This window comes from Canis lupus, chromosome 11 (genome assembly GCF_011100685.1).
Source record: "Canis lupus familiaris isolate Mischka breed German Shepherd chromosome 11, alternate assembly UU_Cfam_GSD_1.0, whole genome shotgun sequence".
NCBI lineage: Eukaryota > Metazoa > Chordata > Mammalia > Carnivora > Canidae > Canis > Canis lupus.
The window spans coordinates 16301304-16318119 of NC_049232.1; the positions used below are offsets into that span (position 1 = coordinate 16301304).

Genomic DNA, 16816 nt, shown 5'->3' on the forward strand with positions numbered 1-16816 from the left:
TCCAAACTTTTCTTTTTTCCAGTACTTGATAATCACATTGTGCAGACAGACTGGGGATGCTCCCTCTTCCTGTATTCTCAGGATCCTTTAGGGGTGTCAGGATCACAGCCTGGTGATTTAGATCAGTGAGGTCTCTTCCTTGCTGGAATGCCAGGCTCCATAGAGAATGTAGGGAGGGGCTGTTCTTCAAGCCATAGAAATATCTATCTTGTATTAGTCCTTTGAATAACTTTGATCTAGAACTTTTACCCCTGGCTTAAGGGAAACCTCTTGTCTTTATATTTCTTTCTGGAATTAAGGATGGTACTGCCGAGTAAATGAAGTGTGGTGTTTTATTTGACGTTTCTTTAGGTAATATCCTCATAGGAGGATCCAAATTCTTAAGGGAAAGTAAAAGTTTGGAATTTTATTAGCCAAAAGGTTCTTAGGCAGTGAAATCCATGCTGTTCCTAGGCAGAGGAGAATAATATTCCGTGCTGATTCTTCTTGCTTTTCTACTTTATACCCTGGGTCTCACTTTGTATGTGATCTTCTCAACTAAAAATGCTTCGTTCCTTATGGATGACAAGATTAGGATCTGATCTTTTTATACAGAAGTGCCATCTTCCTGGCACAACTGCTCCAAAGGGTCAGCTTGCAGGATACTTTTGTTTTGCAGCTCTGAGATCAAAGAGTTTAGTGGAGGGTGAGCTCTGGGACCAGGCAACCTAAGGTCAACTCTTACCCCTGACATTTTCCAGTAGTGTGGTTTGGGACAAGTTACTTAATATCTCTCTTCATCTATAAAATCTGAATGATAATAATAATCCTTATTATTGTTAGAGTTTTTAAAAGGATTCAATGAGTCAATGTCTGTGGAGTGCTAAAAATCTGGCATATAGTTAGCTATTATCATGATGATGATACAGCTAACATCATTAACCATTGTTTCACCATCATATAGCTAAGTGTTAGCTTTTGTTTGTGTTGGAATGAGCTTTGAAGGCTGTGCTCGTGTGGGCTTCATATCACCTAGGACTAGATGTGTTGCCAAATTTAACTCACACATGATTTTTGTTTTGCTTTCTGCTAGGACCCTTTCAGAGGAAAGAAAGGTGCATGTGACGGGGCTGGGATTTTATGGTTGGGTGTCAAAGGGTGCTTGGGACAGGCTGGCAGGTGGGAAATCTACACTCAATTTACACTCTGCATACTGCCTTAGAAACTCCTTATATTAATATACCTCCTTTAACCTATCTCTTAGAGGTCTGTCATTCATTTTTTCAATAGATATTTATTAAGCATAGTGCATTTCAAGCACTGGTCTAGGTTCCATATTATGTAAGTTCATTGGGTTCATTTTTCAAATGCATGAGTGCTTGCCTTATGTCTCCTCTTCCCCCCCCCACTTCAGGCATTTGAGGGAATCATGTGACATTAGCTCTCCATGAATTAAATCCCAAACACTTTTTAGCTATGATGATTTCAAGATCTGTTAAAATGAAGACGACATACCACTGAGGAATTGAGCAAAATATTCAGCATAACCTCTAGCAGGTTACTTCTTCCATCAGCTTCATCATATGTAAATTTCTGAGGAGTGAAGTGGGGAAAGGGATGGATAATCTCCAGGGTTCTTTCTGTCTCTACAATCCTTAGATTAGCTGCTTCACTTCATTGATCATTGCTTTTGAACCTTTTTTTCTTTTAACGGTTGTCTTAGGTACATAAATTATGTCACTTCCATCATTGCATGTTAATCAAGTGAGTAATGTCACTGATATATTAATAAAAAAGGAAAAGTATTTAGTTCTGCTTGTATTTCATTAATTATCTTCAGCTTTAGTTAAACTGAGAAATTGCCGGAATTTGACCATTTTTGACTTACATAAAAGGGTAATTCCATATAGTTCAACTTAATATATATCCTAGCCTCCTCCACTTTGTAAGTAAGTCTTGGGGGATATGTGAAAGTGTGAGGCATTGCAAGTTCCCTATTGCAAAGCCAAGTCACACGCTCATGTATCAGCAGTGAATTTACCTTCCTCGTGATTGTCTGCTTGGTCTAATAGTGTATTTCTAAAATACAAATCCGATCATGTCTTTACTCTGTTTAAATATCTTTGGAAAAGAAAAAAAATATCATTGGCAGCTCCCCAGATGGTGAGCACCAGTATCCCCATGTACTTATTGAAAATGAAGATTCCCTAAATGAATCTGGTGGAAGTGACCTAATATCATAATTGGACTAACACCATAAAGCCTAATCTCTTTAACATGATAGACAAGACCAGCCTCGCATGTCTTCTCTGGGTTGTTTCTTCTACTTTCCTTTTGCTCTGACTTCCAGCCCCGCTAGTCTTGATGTGGTCCCTCTTCCTAAAAGAATACATTGCCTGCTTTTACTTCTTCTGTGTATGCTGTTTTCTCTTTCCTATCAACTTACTACCCATCTATCCTCCAAGATATGTTCAAATAAGTTCCATCCTCTGAAGCTTTTCCTAATTTTCTCTGATAAACTTAGTGATATCTCTTGTGATTCCTCGTCTACTTTGCATATGGCTTTAATATAACATCTATCATATTATGTCAGCTGCATTTGTTATCAGGATGTTTGTCCAACTGATTGGTGAATTTACCATTCCTTATTTTAAGGCTTTATCCCACATGGCTGACCCATAATAGTTACATAATAAATGCCTAAAGAATGTGGGGGAAGATGGAATGAATGAGTGCTAGCTGACATTTCTTAGCACAGGACTATTTGGAATAGTCATTATGTATGCACTAAGGGCTGTGGAGAAGCCGGTCAAGAATGTACAATTTGGCTAGACATAGTGTACAAAGTTAGTAACCTGGAGAGGTAAATGGGCAAGATAGAATATCCTAAGACTTATGAAACACCATGTGCTACCGAATTAATGTTACATGTTCAACACTTTGGCAGCACTATAATACAAGAGATTTTTTAAAAATATATATATATATTTTTTTGACAGAAAGAGAGAGTGCACAAGCAGGGGGAGTGGCAAGCAGAGGGAGAAGCAGGCTCCATGCTAAGCAGGGCGCCTGATGCAGGGCTCAATCCCAGGACCCTGGGATCATGACCTGAGCTGAAGGCAGACGCTTAGCCAATTGAGCCACCCAGGCACCCCCCAAGAGCTGATTTTATTATACCTTTGGGATGGTTTTGGTTGTGAACGACAGTGCCAGGGCACTGGGATTCAAGTGCCAATGTTAAAAAAATAAAGAAATTTTGCCCTGTGTTTGTTAATTTATACACACCTTTGCATTTGTTTTTATATTTGATCATAAACATGGTGACTGGTTTAGTACTGTTTTTTCTACTTGAGTACAAGGTACCCTCTTAAGAGCAGATCCAAAGATTGATGGGGCAAAAGCCTACATTTTATAAGGGATGCTGGCCCTATGAGCTACATATATTACGAGATACCTAATTATATTTAAACATTTATATGCTGCATAAATGTTTTCACTCCTTCCTCTAATTTTTATTTCTTTAAACTTTCTGTAATTTTAGTTAATTCCTTCTCATTTGAACAACAGTTGATCTGTTTGAGTTCAATAAATGTTTTGAATCAAAGATTTGCCATTTTTGGCATGCCTGACAACTTGTTTTTGTCTCACATTAAGTTTTATGAGACCAAAAACTTCTTTTTATTACTTTAGGTGTTTGTTTCATTTCCCACTCATTTTTGTGATAATAGAAACAGGCAATAACATTTAAACGAGTGAACAAACATCATGGGGTAATGACAAAAATGTTGCAAAAATTAAACTTTTAGCTCATGGACACCTTCACTGTTTAAAATAAACCATGAGAAAAGTATTACTTCATAGGCTAATGCATGAAAGTTCCAGTGACATAGGGGAGGAGGGTAGCAGCATCAGCATGTGGAATACAAACATCCAAATTGTTTGGACTTCAGACAAAGCAATATTAAGACCTGCCTGTGCTCTCAACTTCTCAAGGATGTGTACTCAGTATTCTGTATTAAAAATTAGCTTAATTTTAAGCATTAACTAAAATTCATTGGATTTTGTTGATTTATCTTCTTTTTCAGTTCTATTTCCAAAGTGACTTTTTCTACCTTAGTTTAAACTTGCATCTGGGTGTCCTTCTGTAAGTCTCTTAGCTAGTCTCTTGATCTCTTTGTTCATTCACTCTGAATTTCCCAAGATTTTGTATTTATCTCTAGTTGCTCCTTTCATCACAATTTAAGATTAATTTTTCACTGTGGTCATTCTAACTGATTTAAAAATGGTTATTGCAGAGGATTAATTTACAACACTTAATGAGAGGCTTTCTCATTCAATGAGGAGAAAAGTAAGTACAAACCAGTGTTGTTTTACTTTATACAACTTTATTTGCAAAACTATAGGTCATCATGTGGATGTTATTTGATAATGCGTACTCTACCATGAGCTAGTCTGGAAGGTGTGAATGTGATCGTATATCCTGTTATTATGGAGGTTCATTTCTAATGATTTATACTCTTAGATAAAGAAACTATGTAAAGCATTTTAACCACTTCAATTTCCTACTCAGAGGGCTATAAATCGTACCCTCCTCTCCCTTTCGAAGACAAAGAAAATGGTATTTCAGGATGGGAAGCCTCATCTTGATAGGTGCGTGATATTAGCATCTGTTAAAAACATCTTATCTTTGAGAGCAAGCCGGCCCCATCCTAGAGGGTGACTGAGTGCCTTGTCAGGAGCATCCTGGCTGATCTGAATGAGCCGCACAGATCTGGTGAGTTCTCAGACCTCACTGCAGGTGATCATCCCCAGGATGTACCTTTCAAATACCTTCTGGTAAAGAATCAATTATGTTTGTCTTCCTTAAAAAAACTTTTTTTATGTTAAATTGAAAATCAAAAACAAATTTACCTTTTTTCCTTCTGGAGCAAAACAGAGGTAAAAGATCTTTGTTTGAGGTCCCAGGGAATTAATTCTGCAATCAAAATGAAAAATTTAAAATATCTGCCTCCATCGATAGCTTCAGAAGGGTACTTTATGTTTTTGGACACGGAATTCATGGCAAGATGTGACTTTTGTGTTCTTTTAAAAAAGAAATTAGAGTTTTATTTTTGCCCATCAGTTATTTATTAGGTGTACAGGGCATGGAGATGATTATTATGTGGAATTACTGAGATAATTGCCTTAAAAAAAGATTTAAAAAATACAACTGGCTGGGTGAAGCTAGGTGTAGTAAGGGCCAATGGGCAGTAAGGGCCAATGGGCAGCTTCTTTGAGAGTTAAATCTAGAGAGATGGCTTGGTTTGCTCATCAAAGACAGTGGGGCCAATGAAGAGAGAGTATTTGAGTTATGGCACATTGTAGACAGGGAAATGAGCTCAACAAACATGCGGCTGCAGGCATTTACAAGACATCTTCAAGCAATAGTGACTCAACCATTCTCCAGCAGTGGTGAGTTAACATTTGAGGATCATTTTATGGTAACCACACAGGGGGCTCTAGTACTAGATTCTTCTCCCATGGCACGATGTACATCAGAGGAGCCCCTCAGATTACAATGCTACTATTCCAGTATATAAACCAGATGTGGTTTGGGGCATCTATTGGGAGTCACGTAAAAATGGAGCCCCGTTCCATGAGGAGTTGTGAAATGAGGAAACTGCTAATTCAGTCAAAAACTGGGGCTTCTTGGTGTGGGGTGGGGTCAGGGCCTATGTTTCTTCTGGCATCATCTGGATCTGAATTCATATTTTTCCTTAAGATCTTCAGTTTTGAGATTGTCTTGCCATGCTGCTGTACTATCTCTTCCCATGAAGTTGTCCACTGAAACACAGATATCACTTCTTATTTCTTTCACTTCCGTAAAATATCATCCAACATGTAGCTCTGAGTTGCTGGCTTTTAAAGCTTCAGATGGTGGAGGAAGTTCACATCTTAAAACTTCAAGCTGTTGAACCATTAAATAATTAATTGTTGTTAGAATTATTACATATTACTTATAATAATTTCACATGTTTTTATTGGTTACTATTAATTAAATTATTTAAAACAAAAAATATGAAACCCGTATGTTTTTTGAAAATCTTTTTGTCCACACCACTGCTGGAGAACTTCTTCCCATCCATCTTTTTCTGAAGGCTCCAGCCTCTGCCGGATTACTTCTGAGTCTTCCTGCAACTTTTCCTGCACCTCCCTCTTTGTTTCTGTTGCTGGCTCTACCCTCAAATTCCTATTACCTTTTGACCAGAGATTTCTTTTTAAATTTCTGGCCTCATTCTCCACGTCCCTTGTGCCCTGATCATTCTGATCATTCTAACCTGTCTTCTCCTGGTGTTTCCCCCTCACTGAGATTTTTGTACCCACGATATAAACTATCCCCCATCTCCTGTGCCTCTCTTGAACAGAGAGATATGCACACTCAGGCCTTCAGTGAGATTAGCAAGGCTTGTGTGCAAGCCTGTTTTCAAACAGAGGCCTGAGAAAAACCAGCAGATACTGGCTTCCCTCTAATGATTTGGACACAGTAGGTATGTTGTGGGGCCCAGAGATGTGTATTCTTGACAAGGTATTCTGATACAGGTGGTCCATGGATGCACCATAATCCTTGTTAGGGCTCCATTGCTCCATTCACAAGGTACAACTCTTTTTTTTCTTTTTCTTCCTCCTCCTTTTAAAATATTTTAGTGACTCGGTCAGAGGGGGTCACGGAAAATAGCTAGCCTGTGAGAACCCGTGCCTTTCCCTCTCTTCTTGGAGGGACAATGGCTGTAACACAACGCTGTTCATGTGACAGCCAGAGAAAGGGGCCCATTGTTCCCGCGTTGGCTGATGCTACATTCTGCTCTGGCCAGCCATCCAACTGAGCTTGGTAGCCCCAAGGAAACAGACACACTTGAATCGGAGAGACAAAGAAAGGAGGTCAAGGCCTTTCACAGTTAAACTACTTGCAGCAATGTGTCTGAGGTAGGATTTGGGAAGGAAGAAAGTAATTCTGTGGAAGCATCATTAATCTGGTTTGGGAGCATGAGACATGGTGTTAGGGGAACTAGTCTGTTAGAACTCCCAGTTGATATTTGGCCAATGAAGAATTGTTTCTGAGTTTGTTCCCCTGACTTATTGTAGGGTTTTATTAATTTTAAAAATAAAAAAGACCTCTCTGCCCATGCAAAGGCACATTTCTCTGCCTCTTTTCTCCAGGTTTATCAAAAACAGGTTTTTGATCTGAAAGCATAAATCAAGCCCTATGACCTCATAGAATGATTCTTTGTTCCAGGGTGTGGTTAATGTATATATATATATATATATATACACTATATATATATCACGATGTGTTCATAATGCTTCCAAGTCTAGATTCAGATATAAGATTTGAAATTGAGAAGTTTTTTCTTTTTCTTTTTTGAGATTGAGATACAGTTAATTCCATTAGAAAATTATTGATCAAAAAAAAAAAAAAAAAAAAAAAAAAAAAAAGAAAATTATTGATCTAGGCACACCTGGGTGTCTCAGTGGTTGAGTGTCTGTCTGCCTTGGGCTTGGGTTGTGATCCCAGGGTTCTGGAATCGAGTTCTGCATCAGGCTCCTCACGGGAAGCCTGCTTTTCCCTCTGCCTATGTCTCTGCCTCTCTCTGTGTCTCTCATGAATATCTAAATAACATCTTTAAAATATAAAAGAAAAAAGAAAATTATTGATCTATTTGGACAGTTATGATATTGGGGGATTCCTTGATATCATTTTGATATCTCCCCTCACCCCCAACTTCCAAACTGGATTCTAGCCCCGGATGGAAAGGCTTGCAAACTTCCTGTAAAGACCTAATCCAGTGTTCAACAATTGGCTACATTCTTTGTGTCCCAGGATTCAAATTCAAGGTCATAGCCTCAGCAAGGTCACGAACTTATTGCACAGGACTGCTCATTTAGCCTGATTACTCCCTTTATGAAAAAGTATGTCATTCATTCAGCCTTTGACTCTGAGTTTCCTTCGAAAGGAAAATTAGTCCCTGGTTCCTGTGGATATTTGTAGGTGGCTATTTTTTCTTTCTTTCTTTTTTTTAGTTAGTCACAGAATGTAGCCTTGAGTGAGGTGAAATGGGGAAAGCCTTTTCTGGATGGCGTGGGCTGTGGAGAGCCCATTTACAAAGAGTGTTCAAGCAGCTGGTGCTCCTTGGCCAGTAGGAATCTTTTTGTCTCTGAGATAAGAGGTTTCCTAACTGGGAGGATTAGGCTTAAGGAGGTTTGTACCCAGGAGAGGGCAATATATGATTTTCCTGAGGTCACTTAGAACTCCTTATAATTAAGTCTGTCATTGCACCTTGATGATAACTAACTATCATTGTAAATCCATTAAAGAAGGAGAAGTAAGTGGATTGCAGCGAGGCAAGTGGCTTTATTTTCTTCATTATATTTCTGTTCTCCCTCCTCTTACAGTTTGTTTATACTTTATTGAGTGGATATTTGGTTTTACCAGTGATGTAGGTGCCTTTGAAGTGGAGAAGGGGAAGAGAAGACTGTTCTTTGCAGGTGGCAAAAGGATTGTGTTAAACATGCTCCTGATTAGCTAATTAATTTTCCCTTCATTGTCATTAGGCTCCATCCCTGTGATTTGGAGAGGCTTGTTCCTCAGTGCTCTGAGGGATGGGGATGGGTACCTGTGCTCTACTTAAAGTTCTGTGTTGATGCAGCTTTTGTTGAAAAAATAGGAAGAGATATGACGTCTTTTATTGTGGTTGTGTCCCAAGTAGCTCTAAATGCTTTTTTTTTTTAAGGCACAGGATGTTTACTGGGACTTTGTTTAGTGTCAGAATTAAACCCTGCCCCAAGGAGGGCTTCTGAAATGCAAATGTTGTTCTGTTTATTAAGTGTGTCAGTTATGTGTGTGTTCATTTTGTGAAAATGTGTTGAGCTGTTGAATTTTGTGTCCTTTTTTGTATGGATTTTATATCAAATAAAAAACTAAAAAAATTTTAAAGCATAATAGTATAGAATTAAAGCTGTATAGGAGTGATAGAAAACAGTAAACTCCGGGATCCCTGGGTGGCTCAGCGGCTCAGTGATTTAGCGCCTGCCTTTGGCCCAGGGCGTGATCCTGGAGTCCAGGGATGGAGTCCCGCATTGGGCTCCCTGTGTGGAGCCTGCTTCTCCCTCTGCCTGTGTCACTGCCTCTCTCTCTCTCTCTCTGTCTCTCATGAATAAATAAAAAAATCTTAAAAAGAAAAGAAAACGGGAAACTCTGGCAACCCCAACTGTCATATAATTTGGATCTTGGTGGAACTGGGAAGGCTTGGAGCTTTAAATATCCATTAATTTGCCCTTCCTTCCATAGCTGTAGAGCCCTGTGTCAGAAAGCAGTGGACCAGCAGCATAGTTGATGTTTTTACTTTTCTAGGCAGCAAATCCAGTGCCTAAGAAATCAACAGTGCTAGTCCTATTCTTGAAAATCTAAAACACAAGCACTCCTCTCCAAGTTGGCCAACTAACAAATCTCATTCCCACTATTCACTTCCTTCATTGTAATCTATCAGGAAAAATCAGAGAAAGACTGTAGATTATATATATTTTTCCTTAATCTTTAGACAACACCTTTGCTAAAGTCTAATATTGGAATGCATTTATTTTTTTTCTCCCATTTTGCTAACTGAGGCAAACTGGTAGAAGGAGTGAGGTCTTAGGCTCCTCTCTCTTGCTTATTTCTGCCATCACCTCCTGAGCACCACAGTGAGCTCCAGAAGTGACACATTTGAAAGTGGAGCATCCTCATAAGCAAAAAGATGCTTCTGGCATAAGAGCTGCTTGTGGTGCCATTTCTAACTAAAGGATATCAGCTATCACCAATGCAGGTCATCATAGCTGTAGAACATTCTAACTTGCTGTTACAATGTGGAGCTAGTAGACTCAGAGAAAACAGGAGATTTTGTTTTGTTTTTGTTTTGTTTTGTTTTGTTTTTTTTTTTTTGGAGATTTTGTTTTGAAGGAGAATTTGGAGTTGTTGGCTTTGAAATGGTTCTAGCACATCTGTGAGATGTCTGTGTATCCATTTTGTACACTCCCTTTAGGTAATAGACTTGAAGGCTAACTGTTGATTTACACAAACACATGGGATCAAAGTAATGAATTAAGAGACAAAATTTTTGGTCTGGGTCTAGTCCTGGCTGGCCTTCTGATTTGCCATATGACATGTGACAACCTGGCTCAGGATCTCGTCTCTACCCCCTTGGACCTTCATGACCTTGGGCAGGCTACGTAAGCTCTCCAAGCCTCTTTCCATTACCTGGGAAATGCGAACAGTATGTACCCAGAAGAGAGTTAGGTTTAGCCTAGGGGTAGACACGTAGTAAGTACTTAGTCAGTATTAGTTATTATTATCGAATAATGTTAAAATAGGGAATAATTAACAGGAGTAAGGTTTGCTTATGTCTTTTATGAAAGAATCATCCAAGGGCTTAAGTAAGATCCTATTAATTAAATACAAAAGTTAGAAAATAGTTCCTAACACAAAAATATAAGCTATAAGAAATTTAAAATATTCTAAAATATGACAGTTCAATTTACTCACAGGCATGAATATTTTTAAATGAAGATAGTATTATACTAAAAGGATAGTTTTTTTTTTTTTTAAAGGATAGTTTTATACCTACTATGGAATCAGGATGAGGCTTTTAGTTAATGAATTTGTTCTTTCTCAGCAGAAAGAAAGTATTCCAGGACGCCTGGGTGGCAGAATTGGTTGAGCCTCTGACTCTTGGTTTCAGCTCAGGTTGTGATCTTAGGGTGGTGAGATCGAGCTTCACATGGGGCTCTCTGCTTAGCGAGTAATCTGCTCAGACTCTCTCTCCCTCTCCCTCTGCCTCTCCCCACTGTGCATGTGCTCTCTCTCTGAAATAAATAAATAAATCTTTTTAAAAAATGTGTTCCAATAAAAACTTGTACACAAATGGTTATATCAGTATTATTTACAATAACCACAAGATGAAAACAACCCAAATTTCCACTGACTATTGACTGGAGACTGGATGAAGAAAATGTCATATATCCATACAATGGAATATTACTCATTCATTAAGAATGAAATAGGATACGTGCTATCAAGGATATGGATAAACCTTGAAAACATGATGCTAAGTGAAAGGCACCAGATACAAATGATCACATACTATATAATCCTATTTATATGAAGTGTCCAGAATTGGCAAATCCATAGAGCCAGAAAATAGATTAGTGGTTGTCAGGGGCCAGGAGAGGAGGAAATGGGGAGTGGTTATATCATTGGTATGGGGTTTCCTTCTGGGGTGATGAAAATGTTCTAGAACTAGGTAATGGTGATGTTTACATAGTGTGGTTAAAATGAAGAATTCTAGGTCATGTGAATTTTACCTCACTGAAATTTTTTTGATTTTTATTTAAAAGAAAACACATCAGTAGGTGTTTTACATTTAGATGGGATGTATCTGCATCAGTCAGTCAATCTCTGCTCTTGATGTGTCTGAGTCCAGCTTTTACTGTATGTTGGGGAGAAGAGCAAAATGACAAAGCATGGCTCCTGCCCTCTGTCTATTTGTGAAGACAGGAAAGGTTGAAGAAACAGGTGATAGATTCCAAGTGAGTACTTCTTAGGAGAAGGAGAAATCACTGACTTTGGTGATGAGAGAAGACTGGACTTTGAAAGCTAAGTGAGGTTCATATAATCAAAGAAGACTGAGAGACTATCCCAGTTGGTAGAAAGGCACACCACCAGGGTCAGAGCGGGAGGGGCAGGGGCAGGGACAGGCAGGGGTGCCTAGAGTGGAGTGTTTTATAATGGAGCATCAACATATGAGGTCAGACATGTAGGTTGGAGCCAAGTTGGAAAATCTTTGGAAGCTGCTTAAATTCAACTGGCAGTGGATAGTGAAAGATTACCAGTGATGATAGGAGTAGAAAATCACATTAAAATGGGAAGACAATGAGGAGAATAGTGCTAATTTAATTAAATCTAACATAATCTGTTATTTATTTATCCAATAAACATTTGTTGAGCACCTGTTACCTTCCATGTGATTTTTCCTTGGTAGGAAAGGGGTGTTACCTAAGATAAACAAGGTTCCTACCCTCCTGAGTTTGCATCCTAGTACACATTTCAAGCACCGACTGCTATGTCCAGTGAAAAAAGGTACTTGAAAAACTAAGGCCCAATTGTGCTATAATGTAGTGGGTTAGACTGTGGGTTCTAGAACCAGACTTCCTGGTTTTAAATCCTGGTTTATCCCAATATGTACTAGATGTATGACCCTGCACCACTTACTCTAGAGTTCAGTTTCTTTATCAATTAAGTGAGAGTAATGATGGTAGCTCTTTCATGGACCTGTTATGAGGATTAACTGATGTAATGAATGTAAAAGACTGTATATGGCATATAATAAATGCTCAGTAAGTTTTATTTGTTTATTTGTATCTGATTAATTTCAACTCAAGGATTTATTGATTAAGATCACTTCTCTTTTTAATTCCAGGGAGGCATTTGCAGAGACCTGGTGCAGGGCATCTTGGGTCTAGGTCTTTATTCTTTTAAAGATTTATTTATTTATTTATTTATTTATTTATTTATTCATTCATTCATTCATTCATTCAGAGAGAGAGAGAGAGAGAGAGAGGCAGAGACACAGGCGAGAGAGAAGTGGGCCCCGTGCAGGGAGCCCAATGTAGGACTCAATCCTGGAACTACAGGATCACACCCTGGGCCGAAGGCAGGCGCTCAACTGCTGAGCCACCCAGGCAGCCCATGAGTCTGAGGTCTTTAAGATGGGGTACTATTTTGGATATTGACCTTGTCAAATTAATTAATGTACAAACTCTGCCTTCATACTTCAGGAAAAAACAAAGTTCCCCTCTCTCACCAACTACCGTCCTGATCTTGGCTTGGGGACAAGCTTCCAGATAATAATCCTCCTATCTTCTGAATCGAGAAGCCTTTATAAACATGTTGGCCTGAGAAGTACTGCCCTGTCATTGTTAGGAGTCAGGTGATTGTAGACGTTAGCACCTCAAAACTTCCTTTGGAGACTCAGCCACAGTTTGAATATAATTCCTCTGTGTTATCTCATAATCAGTGCCACAGACCACCTCAAATCTCTGTGCCTCTCTCTTTTTGTGAAGCAGAGTAAAATAGCCAACCACCTCTTCAGGAGGCACATTTTTGGAGTGTATCTGGGAGGAATCCTTGGAGCTTATGGGAAGAGACTGCATAAACTTTGAGGGCCCTTCAATTTCTAGAATAAATAGAGTCTAGCATTTAATTTTCTTGAGCACATAGGACCTGTATTAATTACCTTTCAGTTCCCAAATGGTCAAGCATAATACTATGGACTGAAATGTATCTCCCAAAATTCATATATGGAAGCCTTGTCCTTCAGTGTGACCATATTTGGACATAGGGCCTATGAGGAGGTGATAAAGGTGAAACGGGGTTATAATGTGGGACTCTAATCCAATAGAGCTGATGGCTTTCTAGGGAAGAGGAAGAGACACCAGAGCATCTTCTTTTCATTGTCTAAGAAGAGAGGGAAGAGGCCATCTGTGAGTCAGGAGGGGAGCTCTTACCAGAAACTTGAACTGGCCAGTGCCTTGTTTTTGTTCTTGGACTTCCTGGCATGCACAACTATGAGAAATCAATTTCTGTTAAGTCACCCAGTCTGTGGTGTTTTGGTATGACTGTCTGAACAGACCAGGACATGCTGACTTTTTCTATTTTCTTCTTCTTCAAAAAAAAAAAAAATAGGCTAGGAACTTAAATCTTTGTGTATCTGATTAATTTCAAGATGATTCAGAACTACAGAGATGTAAGAATCACATGAAACAGTGAGCCTGACCCACACTCCCAACCTTCACTCACATGGATAATCTTGACTTTGTCACCTGCCATATACCAGCAAGACTGCAAGGGAACATCACTGCTTGCTTAAAACTTCCCCAAGGTACCCTATCTTTCCTCCAGTAGAAGTGCTTATGTGCAGTGAACAGTTGGCCCCCTAGCTCCTGGGGAAGTAGTGGGGAGACTCTGTGAGAAGGTAAGTAATGGAGGCCCTGAGCTAGCAAGGCAGCACTGGCTAAGAGAGGCGAGGTGGTTCCTCACACCAGGGAGAAGAGGTCCTCCTCCAGGAAAGGTGATAATTCCATCTAGCCCAGCCATGGATTCAGGTGCAGAGGCTTCCTCAGGAGAGCTGGCCAGATGGTTTACTTTTATTTTGGTGAAGACCTGCCTGCAGCAAAGGCATTTTTCTTCCACGGTTCAAAAGCAAAAACAAAAAAGCTTATGAGGTGGAGCTCTGCCAAGCTAGTGCTAGGGAAAAAAAAATCCTTGCCTTTCTTTCAAGGCAGTATGTAAATGATGCTTTGGAGTTTTGTTTGTGCAGCCACTGGGGACCATTCGGAGGGCCTCCCCACAGCCCATTGCTTCTGTAGAGTTTAATTATTATGGTTGTGATCATTCCATAAGGTAACCCTCTGGGTCCAATTGTCACCTTCCAGCATAACTGTCTTTGGTTGGGGATATTGTATTGTTATGAAATCCAGAGATCTTCTGAAAGTGATCCCCTCAATTTGCTTTTAAAATTTCGAACATGTGCTTATGTGTAGCCCTCTCCCTCGGGGACCAAACTCTGATCTTTCTGAATTTGTCCAGAGTTCGAGTGTGGTGGTGGACAGAGAAGTATTAACTCTCTATCCAAGAAAGATTTCTTATAGTTCGACCTAAGGAAACTCTTATCTAGCCAGAGAATTTGGAAGAGCATTTTTCATTTTTTTACCAGGTTGTAACTACTTGCAGAAATGGAATCATGAAATTAGGGTCCAGTGGTGTGCAGATTTATTCACTGGCACATATGGGAGACCACAGTGTTTTTATCTGTTAGGGGCTGACGTGTTCTCTGCTTTGATGGTGCATGTGTCAGGCTCTATGGCCGAGAAGGATGGCAACCAAGGCCTGACAGGAAGATTTTCACAACAAAGTGTCAGTGAGTAAAGAAACGACTGTGAAGCCCAGGCAAATTTTGTCACTGATTTCAAAGAACCAGTTCTTTAAAAGAGAAGCAGCTTCCCAATCTCTGCCTAGGATCCATTACAAGTAAGACCCTTCCCAATCTCTGCTTAGGATCCATCACAAGTAAGACCTCTGGCAGAGCAAACCCCCTTGAGTGAATGCTGGGGACCACTGTACCATTTCTTCTTCGGCATGCTCTCTGAGATGTGGGGAGATGACCAGGCCTCTGCCTGGCTCTGGCCACTGTACCCACACAAAAAAGGAGCTGTGTGCAGTGGCCAGTGGCCTTCCCGATCATTCTCTTTTGGCCTAGCAATTGTTGGCTGCTGAGTGGCTAGGGAAAGTGAAGATGCTTGTGGGTGGTCAGTGTCAGACCTCAGAATGATCACTGAAGGCCCAGTGGGGAGCCCACAGTTGAGGAAAGAAGTCGAGATGAACCAAAATGACTGAAGGGGAGATCGACTTTTGGGGAGTTTCACTCCATTGATTCAGTTCAAGTTTTACTTTCAGTGTGTTTTGTGCTGTGTTGTGGGAGGTTGGCAAAATCCCCCAAGTATGAAACACCAGCACTACCCATGAGTGTAGCAGCCCACAACTAGAACTGTATCAATTTGAGGTAAATGTTTGTGTTTTCTAATCCTGGTGCCAAAGAAAAGCATTGAAAGTGATACAGATGTCACAGAATCCATCACATTTTAAATTTTTTAGCGTGCTCTGCAGTGAAACAAAGAAATGTTTCTTGAGTGAGAGAGCGTACTTTCCCCACTATAACTCCAGTAGGTAGCCCCAGTGGTGGAAGGAGTAGCTCATCTGGAGACTAAGGATCTTGTCTTGAGATCTAGTCATTCCTTGGTTTGATCTTCAGCAGCTAAAAAACCTCTTCTGTATATGTTTCCTTATTTATCAGATGGGGAAGTTAGAAGGCCTGTTCTGAATGCATGAACGTGACTAGGAAGTCTCTGGGTCCATGTCTGGAGTATGTGGGTGCTGCTGAGTTGGGTAGGTGAGAATAGGGTAGGTGAGTGATGTAGGCAGGCTGGGTCCAGGAACCCAGGGGAGGGTCCCCCAAGGCCAGCCAAGGTGGTCCTTGGCTTCACACAGGTTGAAAATGAGATGTGAGCCAGAGAAAATGGAAAACAGTTTATTGTATAGTGTCAGGGACCAGTAGAGAACAGCAGACAGTGTCTGGGAGACTCAGAAATGAAAGGAGAATGAGTCTTGTCACTCCTTGGGGTTAGGAGTTTGTATTAAGGAATGATCTAGGGCACGTGTTCCTCCAGGAACCCACGGTAGGGTCCATCAAAGGTGAATGTCAGGTGAACAATAGGTATTATTCCATAAACTACCAAAGGTGGGGGTATTGATGCCAGCATCACCCAAGGTTTCTTTGAAGCTAACATCCTGGAACATGTTTGGGATCTGGCTCTTGGATGTTACCAAGTATCTGGGGACAAAACTCAGAATAACTAACTTTCTTGCTTCTCCTCGAAATGGGAACATAGCTTCTTTGGCTTATTCAAAGGCAAAATATGGGTCGTGAGTAAACAGGGCCTAGTGGAAAAACAGTAGAGATGGAGCCTTTCTAAAATGGATTCCCTTCAGTTTCTCTACGTCATGAAGGCTCACTGCCACCGCCTCTCAAGCAGAGCCACAGTTTCACTGGAGTGGCCGCCTGGCGTGGCCATGGGGCCAGACACCAAATGCAAGAAGCACAAATGCGTGACAGAAAGAGCTTCCCCTTTCTGCTCCCTTCTGTGGATCGCAGATGCTGCATTTGAGTTTTGGGACAGCTGTTTTCCCCCGGGGGGCTCTTCCTCTGTTTTG

At 40.2% G+C, this 16816-nt stretch overlaps 1 protein-coding gene across 8 annotated transcripts in view; it reads left to right on the top strand.

Annotated features, from left to right (window-relative positions):
• Positions 1 to 16816, top strand: part of MEGF10 (multiple EGF like domains 10) — a 319848-nt gene that overhangs the window by 146210 nt on the left and 156822 nt on the right. Inside the window, exon 1 of one of the 8 annotated variants that reach the window (XM_038552027.1) lies at positions 6822 to 6942. The exons of the other annotated variants lie outside the window; for them this stretch is intronic. The gene's annotated coding sequence lies outside the window, so the exon portion shown is untranslated. Of the gene's footprint in view, positions 1 to 6821; positions 6943 to 16816 lie in introns of those variants that run through there. 8 annotated transcript variants of the gene reach the window in all.